The following is a 13,045-nucleotide window of genomic DNA, read 5'->3' on the forward strand; positions in this document are numbered from 1 at the left end:
GCTGTTGTAAATTCTTACACATAATTGTGTTTCGTCTGTGAAAATATTCGACGTCGCTCGCACATTATAAAAATAACGGACGTTCTTCCTAGTCGCGTTGCGAAAAAAGTTGTACCCATTCATAAGGAAAAACATTTCCGTTTCCTGCCTGATCGAACTGGCGCTCATGCTTCAAAACAAAAAATACTGTTACGACTTCTGTCTTGGAGAAATCGCTTGCATAATGAATGGGATTCTAAACCAATCAAGCGTTGTCGTTTAATGGTTCTAGGGTGTCTGAGAAAGAGTCTCGCGATTTTTCCAGGTGTTCGAAACGAGATATCGAAGGACGTCGACCGGCATTCACCACACCTTGCCAGAAGTGGGCAATTCCGCCCACGGAGCCTATTGTGGTTACTTTCAATGCCAAGTTAACATGGCTCTTGGCCGAGTTTGAATATCGATCGAAAACCAATCGATCAGACTTGATAATTAGCTACTCAACTAAAATATAATAAGGCTTTGAATGAGATGATAAAAACAAGGAATTTCTACCATGCGTCTGATGATTCTCAACCTATGAACGATTCACGTGCGCGAATGTGATTAACATATTACCCCTTTGGGGGCTCTTCAAAAGCTTAATCTGGACCCTCTGCTCTTTATTTATTAATGACATAATACGGCAGTGACAAATTCAAGTCTTTTTCTCGATGCAGATGATTTAAAATTGTTAAAATGCATTCGATCTATTGCAGATTTCTTTTTAAATGGGTTTCCATCAACAGTCTGCCATTTAGTGTCGGAAAGTGCCATATTGTGTCATTTTTTCGATCCCGTTTGCTTTTAATGTATTCTTAAGATCTCTGTGTGAATATTTTGTCTAGAGAAACTTTCATTAAAAAATTTAGAATCCCTCTTAAAATCAAATGGAGATTCTCTTTACACATATTTACACATAAATGATGCCTGTGTAAGATTTTCGGTTTTGTTATCGCGTTACACTTTGGCGATCCATGTTATTCGTGTCCTCTATGACACTTTACTTTGCAGCATTTTTGAAACGGTATATATAATTAGAAATCCCTGAATAACTAATTCTCCATTTCAGTCAAAAAAATTCAGAAAAGGTTATTATATGTTCTTGTATCCCAGCGCCTTTCTTTTGGAAGCATTGGGATACGATTCGCTGAGCTCTCGCAGAAAGTTGGAGTCGCTAAGCATGTTTTCAAACTTATGAAGGGTACTGTCGACAGTCTAGATGAATTCTAGTTTTGAGTGCTGGAATGTCTTCAAAAATCACAATTGCGTCCTCTTTTAATGCTCGTTAGAGCCAGGACGGCCAGGACTATGGTTGTGGCCACCGGCTCCTTAATAATATTTTTGTTTAATTCTTATTTGACAAAAAAAGTTGTTCTGGTATTTTTTTTTTAATTTAGTTTTTATATTTCCTAAACTTTGATATCTTATGTAATGTAGTACAATACTATAAGTTTTTCAGATACTTTTAACCATTATTTATTTCATTATAATGCATTTTAAAATATTTTTTTAGATGATAATATTTATATTGTTATATTTTATATATTCATATAAATAATCTTCTTGAAAATCCTTAATAGTTTTCTATTATTATAAAATACAAAAATATAAATTATATAACACATATAAGTTTGAAAATCCATAATGTTATATAGCACATACTCAGACACATCTGCGTATTCTGTGAGCTTTCAGTTCACACATAAGCGAATCTTTCCATCTAATTTAGGCTTGGCATTTTATGACTTTCCCATAATATTATAGTGAGCTACGAATCTTTGGAATGTTCACATATGCGAATTTGTTATATTATACATCTTCGAAAGACTTGAATATTTATGAGCTTTATTAATTAATTCAATTTTTTTTGAGTCAAAGATAAGGTGATGCAGAAATCGGCCAAGGCAGTTGTGTTAGATAAGAGATGCTGTGAATGTTATATTATTTCAATCTCAGTCTTCTCTTTGTCCTTCCTATGGACGCAATTTGTGCTTTTGCTATGTGAAAGTGTCCAGGAAAGTCGTTTATTTAAGATAATTTGTCGTCCGAGATTGTCCAAGGTACACAGCATTTGCATCAGGTGAATGAACTTGAGACGTTTTCATTGCTATTGCTTCGAGCTGAGCAATGTATGAAAATAATAAAATGTATGCAAATCGTTTCGGTATAGTGACAGTAAATGAAAATTAATTTTTTACTTGAATTACGTAATAGGTAATTATATGTTTAAAATTGCTAGTGTAGGACGTAACTGTCATAAATTATATATACACGCAACCCACTTAATTTATGTCTAAAAATATAATTTTGAAGTTAATGACTAATAACAATTAAGGTATTATTAATAACATTTATTTTATTGATCGCTTAACAGATATTTATAAATGGTCAGACACTTCCTCAATCATTATAGAATAGGAAATATTTATTTTATTTTTGTAAAATATATAACTTGTAGCTTATTCATTCTGTTCTTTAATAAAAGCTTTAAATTAAATAAACTACAGAAGGCCCTTAGAATTATTGTGCAAAGAGTATAGCACATTTAAATACAGTTTTTTGTACTCATGTCTTTACTTTCAGTTTAATAAATATGATATGAATCATCGACTACAAAATTACTATAATAATATATCAAATTTATCTGAAATGATGTCAAAATTACTACATGCTTTCACATTTAATTTAATCTGCGCAAACCGTTAAATTTCCAATCGATTATTAAATAATATAACGCAATTACAAAAATATATTTTTTAGATCTAGGTTAGTTCCCAAATTCTGCAATAAACTTTGTCGAACACAAATATATGATACAATATACAAAATCGTTTATTTCCACATTTCTCCAATTTTCGTAAATGCGCCAATAAATAATTATCTCACGTTTTACGCTTAGTATTAAATATAATAACCCATAAAAAAGTATATTTTATATATTTTCATTTCATATATAAGACTTTCCTTTATTGCTTAAACATGTTTTCGATCCTTTGTTTATAAGAAAAATTGTCTGTTTTAATTAATTCATATTTTTTTATATAAAAAATAGCTTAATTGCTCTAGAGAGTCGCGATCGCGTCCCTTATCCTTCCCGTCTAGACAGGACGTCAGCGCTTGAGATTGCTCCTTTAGTCATCTAGCTTCCCGAAAACATGGATGTTTTGGGCGATGGTTAAAAGGAGCTGAAAAAAATTATATGGGATGGTGTTCATCTATTTTAGGTTTATCAGATCTAATGGTTATTAATAATTAATAAAAATATTTTGTGCTTAAAATATTTACCTAATTATATTCTTCCTTTGTTTAAGCAATTAAAATATTTTTTTGGCACAAATGTTCTACTAAATAAATAATATACTTAATTTTTAAGTTGATTTTTTGCTACCTGCTTATATTTATCATTTGTTTTATGTGCAGCCAAAGTGTCACATATTCGTGTGATACCCATATCCTATGTTTCCAAACCTTCCAGATTGTTTTCATGCATATTAGAACAACCGACCATGAAAAACTAGTATCGTGACATTTTTATTGCATGGACATTTTCAATTTCAGCAGCTATTAAATCTTTATGGAAAACTTTAAAAGTTTTACTTTAAGGCTCGCCCTCAATATAAAAATCTTTTAATTTCAATAGCTTAAACTATTTTTAGCATTAGCCAACATGTAAAATGAATACATGGTTCTAGTTGCTCTGATTGTGCCAATGTTTTTGGTGGAACTTGTGTAGCATACAATTGAACAAAAAAATTTTTTCTGAAATAAATTTATTTACTCTAAATGTGGTGTGTTATTGAAAGTTTTACACAAGGAATATATTCTGAAAGAACTAAAAAACATTTTTTCGGTTACACTATGAAAAAAGTCGTAATTGTTGCTTTTCCAGACAAAGAATTAAACATTTGTACGCACGTCACTATGCTATAATCTTTTGAAGCATGTGCTACCATATCTCATGTTTCCAAACCTTCCAGATTTTATGCATCTTTGGATAAGCGATTATGAGAAACTAGTCTTCCTACATATATTTTTGCATTATCATCCCTAGATTATTATTAATTCTAGTAGCTATTTAATATTTATTGACGACTTAAGAGTTCCACTTCGATGCTTGTTTTTAATACATAAAAATATCAGGATTTTAATAGCTTAAACCATTTTTGGAACTCATGTAATGCCTGAACTACACTCTCTGGAAGTTGGCTACTTCGGGGTTACTTCGGTCGAGTTCGCTCTAAAATCTCTCGGAAGTTGTCCGAGGTTACCGAGAACGGGAGGTAAAGTGGGGGTAATTCAGTCGACTTGGTCAGCTTCGAGCGCTTCTGAACATTGTCGGCAAGTCGGAGTTGCTCTTTCGAGCGCGAGCGGTGAGACACTTCCCCTTTCGCTCTCTCGCGTGTTAAGTGACGAGAATAAGAGAGATAATGATATGGTTTTTTGTAAACTGAGATGGAACGAGTAGCTCGGTTCAATTTCAGTATACGCGTAGGTGTCCTATGGTTAACACGCATATCGAGCGTTGCATCGTGGTCACGTGGTCAATTTATAATATCACATACTTTTCGGGGACTTCAACAGACTCTTACTGACATCTTTGAATATTTTAGGGCACCAAAAGAAATTAATTATATTTTTGATAGTATATTCTTCTAACATATATCGGTATTATATTTTTTTTTATATAAAATTAAATAATTAAAAAATAATTAGTGGTACTTGATTTTGTTAAATAAAATCGTTTCGAATGTCCTTATGTATTTTCCTAGATCGGTTTATATAAATGTGTCACACCATAACGAATTCTTATTTAGAATCGATGGCGACAAATTCTAGGATAGTCACAGATGTGGTGTGCGTATTCTGAAGTATAATTTTTATGCCTTATGGCATTTTGCAATAGCCGACAAAGATTTTGCGTAAATTGAATATTTATGACCGAAAAGTTTTCACTGATATTATATTGGTGAGTGTCCACACTAACTTTTGTAATTATCAGTAGCGTACTTTTAATAATATGACAATTTAAAAATTGTGATTATTTGGCACATTTTTTGATTGCGCGCAAATATGCCGGCTGTACATGACAGCAGCCGCCGTGCGTACGTCATTCACGACCTCGGCCGACTTCAGTTGAACTTCGGTTCGGACAACTTCCAGAGAGTGTAGTGCAAGCATAACAAACAATTGTACATAAATGGTTTTTTATAAATTAATTTCTCTACTGGGAATATGGTGTGCTATTGATTTTTTTGTGCAAGTAATATATTCTGAAAGAAATAAAAAAAAACATTACCTTTAGTTACTGCATGAAACAATAGATCGTTATTGTTTCATGTGCAGCCAAAATATTAAAAATTCGTATTCACATCGCCCATATCTCAAGTTTCCAAACCTTCCAATTTTTTTTATGCATCTTTGGGCATTCGATGATGTGAAACTAATCTTGCTACCAAAAACAATTAAAATATGTTTGGCATTAGCAACATTTAATTCGTCTCTATAAAGTAAATGTTTTGTGGGAAGAATATATTCCGAAAAAAATTAAAATAACTAGCAGTCAAAGTAATAAAAAGGTCACAACTGGCCGTCAAAATTAGTTAGGTATAAAACGATATTTTTTAGGCACCCCTAATATTTGTTCAGTTTCATTTCGATGTATCTAACCTATAAATTTTCATTGCTTTGAAGCCAGGATCTGTATTAGAAGTTGTTTCCGATTTTTGTGTCGAGATTTATTACGGTTAGGTCTGTTGCACTAGTTATGCCTAGAACGGGTCTAGTCTTTGTCTAGGCGCCCGTTTATAGGCTTAAATCACGGCACAAATCTAGGTCTCTCGCCTGACCAAAACTTATTATTATATAAGCCGTAATTCGAAACGTCCTGTTGTGTGATTCATACGAGGACCTCATTATTTGATCCAATTTCGAGGGCCCTAAATTCAATTGAAAGTTGAATACGAATCCCAATAAATTAATGATGAGGTCAGAGTTACATCCTTCTCTACCCCGATTTCCAAATCCATTGTTTCGAAATTTCATTGGCCTTTGTCTCGGCTTTTTTATTCTCCTGTCCTGCAATGGGAATGCCATAATTTACGTCCTCACCTTTGCCCGCCATGATTTATACGGAGCCGTTCCCATTTCTGTTATTCACTCTTCTCCCAGCTCTACCCTTTCATTCTACCGTAGATCCACACATCTAAACAAAGACACATTAGAATAATAATATCACATACCCTTTGATATATATAAAAAATAGAAAGTTTCATTCCAAAGGATAGTTTTCGTCGTAATTATGGTACACCTTTGTGATGCCGCGCACGAGACATCCGTGACCCTAATTTTTTGGATCATCACAAAAAATACGTAGGTTAAAAAGTAGTGATGAACTCATAAGTATCATATGTAAAAAAACTGCATCGGTAGTTTGCGATCTATGCATTCTAAAAATAAAAAGTATGAAAACGCAACCTTCGGAGTGACTTTCGCCCGTCTACTGTTCAATTTTTTAGTTATGCAAAAAATCAAGGTTTTGAAACCACAATGGTTATTTTTTATGTATTTTAAATTGATTAATTACGCGCATTGTGTTTGATAACAATTAAAACAAAAAATAAACATTTTAAACCATAAATAACAACAAAAAACGGTCTTGGGACTTTTCCGCTTAACGTCCGGCTTAAAAGTGACCTTTTTATTACAAAAAATTGTTAATATATTTATGATGTTCAAGCTTTAATTTTTAGCATATTATATTATTCATGAATATATTTACTATTAATCATATTTGAATTAATCTTGTACAAATATTAATACTATGTCCATTACATAAAACAGAAGTTTTTTAAATATAAGCTTAAATTACGGTATATTTTCATTAATCTAAACTACATATTACTTAAGATTTACCCTTAAAGTTGACTAGATATATAATATTCGATATCTTGTATTTATTTTAGATTTTTATTTCGATTCATTAAACCGTTCAAAAATCACAATTAGTAGGAAGCATTTAACAAAAGCTTTCTAATGGTCTGTTTTCGCCAATACACCACAATTTAAATATATGTATTTTAAAAAGGTGTATGTTTGAGAATACCGTTTCTTTCGACTGTTTAATTAATTTAAAATACATAATATGTCATTGTCATTTTAAAATTATTTGTAATAAAATTTAAGTTTTAGTTAACTTCTACAAAAAAAAAAAAAAAAAGCAATTTTTAGGAACCGCTAATTTTAATTTATTTATTACCAAGATCTATATTAGAGGTAGTTTTTGCTTTTTGTGTCAAATAATTAAATGACGAATTATTTGAATACTTTACAGACAATTTATTAATTTAGGTTACTTATTCGACATTTGCCACATTTTTTATTTTAAACCACTATAATCAAACCAAGTTATTTATTGTATTGTCAATCTAGTTTATTACATAATAATACATAAATTTAAATTTAATTTGTTGTTAATACTAAATATCAAACGTAAAACCTTTTTTTTTTGATATACCTAACCCTTCCTATCCTTCTTTTTCAAATAAATCAATATATATCGACGGTTTTCTTAAAAGGTGTATGTTTGAGAATACCGTTTCTTTTTCTGGATCTTATAAAACATATACTTTTTTTAAATAATCCTTTCACTGTAAAAGCGGTGTTTTTTTTATTATTTTTTATGCATGAAATATATTTCTAAAGAAATAAAGACACACTTCGAAATATAACTTTATAATGCTAAAATAATAAAGATTATTTTTTAATACCTATAAAATTAAAGTATGCAATTTTTCAGTTGCATTGCTTTGTTTGTTTTTATAGAGGTATGTACGTGTTTACGACTTAAACTGAACATCAGACAAAGGTCAATTCAGTTCGATACCTCAGGTTTCGAATTGCAAAACGAATGGACAAATTTTAATGACGCCATTTTAATCTCCATTGATAAACAGTATTGTGCGGCACTGTCCCAAGAGTGGGCAGTATCCTGTTCTTTATGGACTTGCCGTCAAATTGGACGAAATGAGGAAATCGTGCTGTTGTCTGAAGGGACGTGGGAAGAGGCAGGTCCGCTTCGGGAGAAAATAACCCTTTTATCCAAGGGTCTGTCGCTTAATTGCGCAAGAGTTGTATATGATAACGGTTACGCCTACAAAGACCACTTTGTTTAGCAACAATGTAGCATGTAGACATGTATATTGCTGTGAGGTTAAATAAGGATCTTGGGCAGAGTCGGTGCTTTGATCCCTATCGACCTCGTGACTATGCGCGGATCGTTTAAGACATGTTTAAAGTAAAGGATGTATAAGGTTTAAAATCAAGTTTTGCGTTCCTATAGGTGTTAATTGAAGTTCAAAGGTATTACAGAGATCTTTTTTTAGCTACTTAAGTTGCTGCTTTAAATATGTGAGCAATGGCAATCGCCTTTCCGATTAGTATTTGGCTCATTCTGTATTACCACAGGGTTCCAATCTGGATCTTTTACTTTTTATTTAGTTGTTAGTTATGAATCCATGTCTCATAAATAGTAATACATTCGACTCCCCTATAGTGTAGAGATTGGGATTTCGTTATATGAATACTACGTTATAGGAGGGACTAGGCACCCATACAAAATTTGACGTTAGGTTCTTTCAACTGTATTTTTCGAATTTAATAATTATTTTATGAAAAAATATATTTTGAGTAAATATGTGCGAAAGGTTCACAAAATACAATTAAGGTCAATTTTAAAGCTTGAATGTCTTTTATGAATGATGAAATTTAACAAAAACCTAATTGCTTTCAATCGCTTGACATTTAACGACAACGTTTATAAAAGTTGATAGAATCTATATTTTTAGTCTATTAAGTTTAACTCTTAACCTTATTTGTAACTGTTTTATTTATATCTTAACTGTACTTATATCTTACAAGTAGTAATTTTATATCACAAGAAATATAAATCACGCACATAATCAAGTAATTTAGATTTTGCGTCATAATTTTGCTGTCCTGTCTGACATCCAGTCGAGTGGTCACTTTATTAGTGTCACCATCCATGGTCATTGGATCTCAAACAGGTTTCTGGTTAATATTACATTTATTGCTTTGTTATACATATGCCATAATGTTTAACCAGTTGTACAAATTAAAAAAACGTTTTTATTACTGTTAAATTTATAAATAAATATTTATCCACATTATGTGTTCCATTACGTCAATGAATTCAACATAAATATTATTTTTTCTTGCACGATAGCCCTATACCTAAAAATCTACCGAACTAAAACAAACACCATACCGGTCTGTGTTTATTTGATTTTTAAACTTTCTACCATAGTTTACATTTAACCATGTTTGCCTTATTTTAGTGCAGGAGCGTTTTAAGTAGTCCATGTTTACATTTCTAATCATGGACAGGAAAGTTGAACGAACCGTTTTTATACGGGTACATTTTTTGGAAAGTATATATCGAAAAATTGTTGTTATTGGAATGCTAGTTTTTACAAATTTAGAAACCGAAACGAATGTCTGGTTGAAGACGATCTGACAAAAGGTTAATTGACAGTAAAATAACAATAACTGCGGTAAAACGCAAATTTAGCTTCGTATCAAAGTGAAATCATTCAAATTACCGCAAAAAGTGGAAAAAGAATTTCTAAAAATGTCATTGAAATAAATCGATTTGGTGGTTATTGTATCGATTTATTTTGAAGTAGTACTTTGAAATGATAGTTTTAATAAAAAAACAGTTCAATTCAATTTTTCATATGATGTGTTTTTAAGCGTTGTAATCTTTGCTATTAAAATCATGTTTTGTGTATGAAAATATGTTTTTACTTTATGTTAGGAAATTATTTTAATTTAATTTTTAATAAATAACTGTAAATAGTTTTTTTTTTAATTTATAACAAATCTATAATATTAAAATAAAAATAGTGCAAAGATTTTATGTATGATGTATAAATATTATTTCTGTTTTTATTATATTTTATTAAAAAAATGATATTGATCTATATGAAGACAAATATAGTGGCGCATTTAAAAGTAGCCCAATTCAAAACTAAATATATAAATACTATATATAAAAACTCAACGTCAAATATTATGGTTTAAATCTGAGCCACAGATATTTAAGACTATAATTAAAAAATAATTTAAAAAATAGTTTTATTAAATTTTTGGTATAAAATATCACGTATTAAAGGATGATTTTATTTTATGTTATTTTTAATTTAATTTCACTAAATAACTGCAATTATTTTATGAAAATTTATAACATATCTATAATTATAAATTTAAAATACTGCAATGATTTTATGTACCAAGTATAAATATAATTTCTATTATTATTATATTTTTTCATATAGCATAAAATATTATTAAAAACTAATAGTGATATATGTGATTTTAAGCAATATTATTATTATTTAATAATTTAATGTTTATATATTAAGATCGAAACATTTTTAACTCAAAAATACGTAAAATGTCAACTTGCAATTATTTTCCTCTGAACCGCAAATGGTTAAAGCAATATGCATAATATTTTTATTTTTTTTAATAATGTAAAGTTTTTATGTAATAAATGCTTACTTAAAGCGCTTTTATTATTACTGTATTAACATACATAATAATAATAAAATATAAAATGTACCCCTTATAGTATATTTTAAATTAAAAATACGTAAAATGTGAACTTTCAATGATTTTCCTCCAGCCACATGTTTAATAAAATATTTTTCATAATATTTTTACTAATAATATATATTTAAAAAAAAATTAGGTCTTAACTAAAAATCTGATAAGTGATCTTTTCGATGACAAATATGGTGGCGCAATTAAAAGTAGCCCACTTCAAAATTTTAATTTAAATAAATGTAGAAATACCATTTAATAAACCTCAGTGTCAAATGTAATGAGTCACAAATATTTTAGGCAATAAATATAAATTATATAATATTAATAATAAATAAAAAAATATATTGCTATCTGTATTGACAAATATAATTACTATATTAAAAGTAGCATGATCCAAATAATCTGTGACTCATGTGAACTTGCAATGAGCATTTTACATTTATTATTTATTTATAGCTAACAGTTTCAAACTAAATTATTAGTTCACTAACCCTATTATGAATTAACATTATAGTTAAATTTAGATCTTTCTCTTAGCAATATTTAAAGCTTAATTATTTTAATTACACTATTCTCTGATTTTATTTACTATTATTTTAATATGTTCCAACTATTTCAATTAATTTTAAAAAGTTACTAATTCAATTTTATCGCATATTATACGCGGTTTAGCAATGTTTTTGTGTTTGATTGTAAAATTTTATTTTTTGGATCAGTTGCGATTTTTTAGAAATTTTCTGACTAGGCGCATGCGCAATGGGTGTTGTTGAAATAGCATGAAAATCGTTCAAGAACGACGGACCGTGTCAGAAAGCGTCTTACTTAACCGTGTTTGATCCACATACTTAATTAAACGGTGAAAATGCATTCAAAATATATAAATATAATAATACAATAATGCTAATATTAAAATAATACGCAAATGCCTATGGGTTAATTACAAGGCCCGAATTGGCATTTTAATTTGAATAAAAACGTAACACGTTCAGAACAAATAATTATTGCAAATATGTGCGTACGCAATTTCTAATTATTATGCCAATTAACGTCGTCAGCCTTGTTTTTTGAAATCATTTGAAATTATAATTTATTGCTATGTAAAAATATGGAAATTATAGAATTTATATTAGAATATTTTAACAATGGTATAAGTGTTAATATTAATTAGTTTCAATGGATGATACAATTTCTTGTATATAAAAATAGATATATACACTAAAGCTAATCATAGCTCATTGTCTTAGTAAAATTCCACAATTGCAATGAATTGCACTATACGTGACTTGGTTTATCTTTAAATAGAGTGGAGTGTTTCCTGGTTTGTTTTATTAGATTGTCTTGATTGATTTTTTAACACTTAACGGTCTAGTCGAAGTTGAGCGTGGGACATATCCGAATTTCGCACTTAATACCCGTACACGGTTATTCGGATTTATCCGCACCTAGCACATAAAGGGTTTACATTACATAATTCAAAAGATTGTTTGGATTATAATTTTAGTTTTTGCTGCTTTACCGTCATTTTTTACTCAATAAAATTGCTCATATTTGCTTATTTTTCATCTTTAATTCCTTGGTTAAATAATATGATATATTGGCTTCTGCTACTATAACGAAAACTTGTATTTAACGTCGATTACAACAAATAATATATTAGAAAAATAATAAAACTGCCGAAATCCTCGAAATTACTCATATTGTGCATCTGTGATTTTTATTTTATTTTAATATGATAATAATTTTTCATTATTTATTCACTTTATGAATATTAAAATATTTTAGTGTTCATCATCATACATACATCAATATTTATTTAATTTAATAATAGAACTGAATACTATGTGTTGAACTTTTGTGTTTTTTTAGCGTGTAGTTTGTGTAGCGGTTAATATGTGGCAAAACAAAAAAATCAGAATTTCAATGACGTAGTGAGTCGGCGAAATTCAAGCAAAACTTTTTTTTTAAAATCTAATTACGATTATTTTGATAGCACGCTAGAACTCGCCGCGTTAATAAAATTTCGTTTTTTTTTGTTTGCGTCAGTCGGCACAACCGCCGGAGCTCCGCCCTTAGTCAGTTGAGCGTCTAGAAACTCTCTCGATAACGCTAGTATTACTTAAAAACATGGGTTCAAATCCTATATGAACCTATATGTATCAACATGAACACTAACATTTTGCTACCAACTGTGCTGTTTTATACCTTATATAATTTAAACAACTTTATGTTGTTACTTTTAGTTTATCTCTTTTTCTCTTTATATATATAATTTCATATGGTTTATTAATATTTTTGCTATTAGTGATTATAGAGACAAATTTTATTCGATCGTTTTTTTTAAAGAGATCTAATATTTTATAGCATATGTATTATATCAACACTTTCTATCTTTTGTAAAAAA

The 13,045-nt window shown here is 29.5% G+C and overlaps 1 protein-coding gene across 4 annotated transcripts in view; it reads left to right on the forward strand.

Annotated features, from left to right (window-relative positions):
• for (cGMP-dependent protein kinase for) overlaps nucleotides 1-13,045 on the forward strand; it is a 164,100-nt gene that overhangs the window by 124,086 nt on the left and 26,969 nt on the right. The gene's annotated exons all lie outside the window — the stretch shown is intronic.

This window comes from Plectrocnemia conspersa, unplaced genomic scaffold, assembly GCF_051122295.1.
Source record: "Plectrocnemia conspersa isolate PC_06_02 unplaced genomic scaffold, ASM5112229v1 ptg000011l, whole genome shotgun sequence".
NCBI classification, from domain to species: domain Eukaryota; kingdom Metazoa; phylum Arthropoda; class Insecta; order Trichoptera; family Polycentropodidae; genus Plectrocnemia; species Plectrocnemia conspersa.